The sequence below is a fragment of the Ostrea edulis genome, chromosome 8 (genome assembly GCF_947568905.1).
Source record: "Ostrea edulis chromosome 8, xbOstEdul1.1, whole genome shotgun sequence".
NCBI classification, from domain to species: domain Eukaryota; kingdom Metazoa; phylum Mollusca; class Bivalvia; order Ostreida; family Ostreidae; genus Ostrea; species Ostrea edulis.
In genome coordinates, this window is record NC_079171.1 from 74,604,509 (window position 1) to 74,611,308 (window position 6,800).

The 6,800-nt window shown below is 35.1% G+C and overlaps 1 long non-coding RNA gene across 2 annotated transcripts; it reads right to left on the reverse strand.

The window, feature by feature from the left end:
* Positions 1-2,755: 2,755 nt before the first annotated feature.
* LOC130049310 (uncharacterized) lies at positions 2,756-6,063 on the reverse strand. Of its 2 annotated transcripts, none has more exons than XR_008797812.1 (2): positions 5,574-6,063; positions 2,756-3,616 (listed from the first exon to the last, which is right to left on the reverse strand). It is a non-coding gene; the product is annotated as an uncharacterized LOC130049310 (long non-coding RNA). The 2 variants fall into 2 exon arrangements; XR_008797813.1 differs by having other exon boundaries at positions 5,551-6,063.
* Positions 6,064-6,800: the final 737 nt, after the last annotated feature.

The window sequence follows — 6,800 nt, forward strand, 5'->3', positions numbered from 1 at the left end:
CTATATCTTTATCAGGTATACAGAGTTATCCGTAGTCAAAATCAGTATGCCAGGAACGGTATTTCAATCGGTATGAAACAAGTCAGACAACATTTGACCCATTGGTGATCTGGATCTTTCCTTTTTTAAATTGTTCTCAAAGTAGCAATTGTCCATGATATTAAAAAAGGGTAATGATGGATGTAAAACTTATACGGTACCGATTTTGATGCACAAGATGCCCATTTCGACAAATACTGTCTCTTCAGGGATGCTCAACCGAAATGTTTGAAATCCGAAATAACAATGAAGTTTTACAGCTATTATAGGGAAAAACAGCGTGCCAAAAAGTGGAGTTAAATTCGTCTAAGGATAAGAACTATGCATGAGGGAGATAATCCTTAATTTTGAAATGAATTTCTAAATTTTAAAACAGGAATTAAATATGCATCCGTATTTTTAAGCTAGTAACGAAGTACTTAGCTACTGGGTTGTAGAGACCCTCGGGCACTAACAAATCTTCAATGAAGAATGAACGTCTAAACTATTAAAAAGTCATACGTTTTCATGATGTTGATTTCAGAAAGTAACGGTTATCTCGAATCTTGTTAAATTTCTTTAGATTTTCTTCTGAGAATGCACAGTTCATTCTACAATTTCTGGCATATCTCCTGACAAAACATGTTTTGAATTTCTACCTCACACCTTAATACTTTTGTGATATTCAAATATATGACTTGGCATATGATTTACTCGATACAGCAGTGTGTCTTATTTTCACTTGTTGCATCGAGTAGGATATTTTGAAGAAAAACAACTATTGAAGTATTGATAGGATTGCTAAATGATAAAAGGATGTAAAGTTGTACATGGGTCATGAGAAATGTTTTTAAAGGCTTTGCTAGGCGAAACAAACACATGTTCTCCATGTAACCTATTCAAGTATTTTGATGAATTCTGGTTTACTAAACACATATAGATAGCTTGAACGTATCTACTCATGACTTTTACTATGGAGAGTAACAACATTACCCCCTCTAATTTTTTTTTGCTTTAGAGTGCTCAAAGTCGAACAGTGATAGGTCTTAAAAATTCCGAACGCACCACAAAATATACAGGTGGGCAGACACGGACCCCTGGCCACACCAGAGGTGGGGTCAGGTGCCCATGAGGAGCAAACATCCTATGTCGACTGGTCACACCCACCGTGAGTCCCACTTCTTGATCAGGCAAACGGGGCCACTCGTAGTCCAAATCAATGCATCATGAGCAGTCCAACAACCGGCTCGAAACACGCCATACAGCGCTTATCCCATTGTAAGACCGCAGCAGCAACGCATATATCCACAACGACCCTAGAGTGGGCGAAACTCCAATCCCAAACGGGATCTCTGAAACCCCTGCACCATCAACCTACCCGTCAGTAGCCTGCAGTCAAACGATAGTGCAATATATCTTCAATAGTTGTATGTTTTATATCTAATCGCGGATGTCGACTGTCCATATTGCCCCCAGATTATTTTTCAGAGTAGGTAATGTCTATCATCTTTAATTCATCTCTGCTGGAATTCATTTTCTCCGAAACAGTTCCTACAGATGTACAAGACTCAATGTCAGCCGATATGTCTACTGACTGTTCAATGACTGTAACATGTTCTTCATTGATATATATAGAGTCGGAATATATGTTGGAAAGACAACACAATGTTACGTAACTTTTGAAATATGTGAAATATTACCATTTTCTTTTTACTATTCGTTTTGGCGAATTTGAATTTAGCATTAGGAGCTAGATTGTGTTGTGTGAAAAAATGTACTTGTTTGACACATGAGGCCTTGACAGTATTTTAGAAGTTGAATTTCAGAACGATGTTTGTTAGTTGAATATAAAAGATCACTTAAGATTGTTTGTGGTCTAGCCATGTTTAAATGAGTCGTATATACGAACGTTCTGAAAACTTCATGTTGATATAAATACACTGTGCATTATGTGGCATTACGCTGTCACGCCCATTCAGTATCCAATTACGTTTACGGGTTACTGTGGGGTTTGAGGATTGAATTCAACAGCTGATTTATGACATTTCAGATGTTCTTGTCAAATCAGCTCGGCTTTAATCAAGCATCGGACACTGTTTATTTTTAACACTAAATATATCTACAGTAAGGGATTAAATCCAGTAAATTTGGCTCCTGTTTATGACTACAATTTTGATGCACCGGATGCGCATTTCGACAAACAACACCTCTTCAGTCATACACCAAATTAGGAAATTTGAAATAGCAATAAACGTGTAAGAGCTAAACGGAAAACATAGTGCCAAAACTGGAGCCATATTCGTCCAATGATATGCATGAAGGAAATATCATACGTAATTTTAAAAGAATTTCTAAATTATATCCAATGAATTAAATATACATCCGTATTTTCCGGTTACTAACGAAGTACTTAGCTACTGGGCTGTCGAGCCCGTCAGGGACTAACAGTCCACCAGCAGAGTCCTCGACCCAAGGGTCGTAATGTAAAACTGACACGACACCAATGTTGATGTACCAGGTGCATTTTCACCACTACTCCATGTCTAGGGAATGGTAACGTTCTTAATTGTAATCAGAATCATTGGTTTTGTGACATGGTGCAGGTCTCTTTGGTCCACATTATACTGTCAACTGTAGGAAATTGACCACTAACGCTATAGCTGGAATAAATGGCTTTTTTAAAGTTAATTTCTTTTACTGCAAATAGTGTTCAAAGGTTCAAATTACCTGTTGAATAAAAGGACTGTATTTTTAAAATAAGTGCATTACACCCCGCCAAACTATATTATACATTGATAATGAAATAAGACAAACCTCCAGTGACTTCTCAGTATATATAATTACCGGGAAAATCAACAATATAACAACACCTTAGTTCATAAGAAATAAGAAATAATCTGTTCTCCCTAGTATTTCGATAACATTAACTGAATTTGTCACTGTTTACGTTTAGTCTCTGTACTGTGCTCCCCACCTTGCATGATATAGTAATTCTGCCGCACATTTTGATTCTATCGTCATATATCTTTCCTTCGATTAGTTCATTATTTACTCTGATGTCGTCTACTTTAAAGACCCGTGTATTGATTTTTCCTGGATTCTCTTTGATCGTTACAGCAGATTTTCCAACTATCGTGGTTTTTTTTTTTTGTAATCCTTTCAAAAATATTTTCCAGTTTACTCCACTCCATTTTGAAATCGGCATTCGACACCTTTCACGATTTTAAGTGTGTAAACCTCACTTTAAAATATTTAAAAAGGGTCATCCGGTCCCAATCCCTTATTTTCCTGTTGGTTTTAATGCAGGACACATATTTCTTATTAGCCTATAACGTAAACTGTTATCAATGTAGTGATAGACAAGAGCCAAGTGTACATATTTTTGTAGTCATAAACAGGAGCCAAGTGTACAGGTTTCTTGAGAAGAGTCAATTTTCTTCTATATGTCCGCTTCCTCTATATGGGTTTTCAGAAAAAAGCGATTTTTTTCTAGTTTCCTCAAAAACTGCAAAACTACACAAACAGTTGTCTTCTTTTGGTTGTAATTCTGCCACGATACACACAGGGATTGCAGGAATTGTCTTCTTATGAGTGCCTTCTGAAATTGATGAAACAGAAAATTAAATATAAAAACGGTAAACGACCGCAAGGAAATAAGAATACACAATGGAAGACTGGTCACTGGTGGGACTAGGTACGTTTATGAGTTGTCAGGTGTAGGTTTCTCATGTTAAATTATTAAACCTAAATATTCAGCCCGGACACGTAACACAATACCGCGTGAAAAACTATACGATTCTTCCACTGCATTAAAGATATACATATTGTACAGGTAAGAAACAGCGAGTAATGTCATAACACCTACAGGGAACATAAGAGTCCATCAAACACGGGTCTTTTGACATACCAGATGTGTCATCAGGTGCCTAGGAGGAGTAAACATTCCCTGTCGACCGGTTTCACCATTATTGATCGCAGAAACGACAAAATGATCAACTACTTTTCTTTCACATACCATACACACCCTGATGTATAAAATATATGTACGGACAGCCTCCCCTTATACAGATACAACTCGTACATATCCAGTTATAATGTAAGTCGATTAAGTAAGTCAATAAATAGTGGATTATAATACTAACCTGTATCATACAGAAATTCAGAACATTTTACAAATCAACAAACCGCCCAAATGATATGTGTCACTGTGAATCAAAATATGAAAGGTGAAGTTAACGAACAGTGATTAATCTTATAACAACTACAAAGGTGAAGATAACGAACAGTGATCAATCTCATAACAACTATAAAGTTGTTTGTAAAGGCTTTCAAAATCAATAATATAACTTATGTTCAGATGTGTTGTTCGAAAATCTTTTAAATTTCATGAAAAGTAGAGCCAAATTAGTTCAAAATGACTGTTAAAACAAATACTATTTTTCAATGAAGCATAACAACCGAAAATTGATTCATTTATGACACTATGCTGTATTTCGTGTAAATATTAAATTATGTACGAAAAACATGAGGTTGTCTTCCCCTTTTCAAAATTTACCATTTCCGGTCTAGGGTTCCAAAGCCAATATTTTGTATGCGGAAGTGGGATTTATTGGCTACCCTCATTCCTAAAATAGTGAAATGTAGTTGACGTGTAAAGTGTCGAATTAAATTGAATTAAAGAGTAGATGAACGAACCTCTGTCCCATCCTACGATTTAGGATTTAAAGACTTGAAGAGAAGTATGCCAAATCATTTTTTTAAAATTACAATGCAAGAGTGAACTCCGTATATCCACCACTTTATCAAACGATGCTACATACCTGTATAGCTCAGTATCAAGATTGAATTATTATCCTTAAAGTTCCCTACAATTTGATAGGCATTTAGTACTCCATATTTGTGAATCCTTACATTCAAATCCAAACTAATCAGTTTATTTCTTAGGATGAATTTAGATAAAAGTACCAATGACACCCTTGTTTCCACTATGCTTTTAAAACAGTTGGAATTCATCAATACTTACAATTGTAAGCTAATATGTATATGAATGATTAATTTCTATTCGTTCTGTTAAATGACAAATTGTACATCGAAGCAGGACAGTATCTCACTCCTTTACAAATCAATGGACATATACGTGAACATTAGCGGTAAATAGTAAATATAATCCCAGGGAGAGAACATATTTTGAAAGCTGTAGATATATTTCCGATTATCTAATTCTACTTTAGCCATGTTTGTATTTTGTCAGATGTATACTTTAAATTACACATTCAATACCAGCATTTTCACCCACGTGCACATGTTAAATCGTCATTCATGTTTGTATGTTTGAATTTCAAGTGTTTCATTTATTTTTTATTCAGAATAGTCTGATAAAATATGACAATGACTACATCATAACGTTAGGATGTCTATTTGCTTATATGCTAAGGTTTTTTTTATATATTCAATTCACGTACATACACTTTATAGAAAAAGACGGTAACGTAATTTGTGAATATTGTTTTAACAATGTATGAGGACACTAACTTATGCACTTTACATCATCATACCACGTTAGCTATTCATGGAGTATTGTTGTCCATGTCCTTATGAAAGGTGAAGATAACGAACTGTGATCAATGTCACTACTCCTATAAGGAATATGCAAGGTGAAGATAACGAACAGTATAGGAAACACGGATTCCTGGACATACAATAGGCGGATCTGATACCTTGGATGAGTAAGCACCCTCTGTCAACCGGTTACACCCATCGTGAGTCTTGCGTCCTGATAAGGTGCATATACTAATCCGTAATCAAAATATGTATGCCAAATATCTATATATTGCCCATATTTTTTTTTTTTTTTTGGAAATCCACTCAGCAATTTCTTTCTTTTGACATCCCCGAGGGTCTGCTCTTGGGCATTGCCATTATTTCCTGTTATCATCCGTAGACAGCACAACTGCATAAAAGATCGCCTTTCATCAGCGTTTCTGTAAAATGAAATATTGGCAAGAGATAGACTTCCATCTTTTCATTGTGTATTTTTTCTAAAAGGTGATTTGCTCATCTTTAGTTTCAGAAAAGGTGAATTAAAGACTGTCAAGAGCTTTTACATAATGAAAAGGTAATTTCCAACCTTCATCAACACAAACTATGACAAAATGACATATGTATCTCTCAGTGTCTTTTTGATTTATGCTGCCTGTTTAATCACATGACCGTCCGATTTAGAATCGATTATTACACGTAATAAAGACGACCCTTTACCATTTCCAGCATCTTCCCTTTAAATATACGTATCTCTAAAAGTTGTCACCTGTGTTTCAGATCATTGAGTTAAAACAAAACATACAACAACAATAACACATGGGATACATTTTCTTTAAATGCAATATTTGCTTTACAGAACGCATTTCTGTTCTGAAATGTAATTATAAATTATTGATGAAGATCTAGAAACGGTAGCAAAAATAATAAGCAGGATTTAAACTTTATTCTATATTGTCACGATTAAAATTTCTTCAACTTTTATTAATGCATTCAATCGAGCGATCACATTACCATCTCACATATACAGAATGGTAGTGTTCAGCCTTAAACTGTGAATTTTGAATGATATCAGAAAATTAAGCCACAGCTGGGGAAAAGGGTCATATTTCAATATGTGCAAGGCTTAAGGATTATATCAATTATATCATGGTAGGAAACACCTACTACATACAAGTGTGCAGATTCCTCCTTTTATAGAACATAAAACTAATGACTATGATGGAGAGGTCACCTCCTCATTA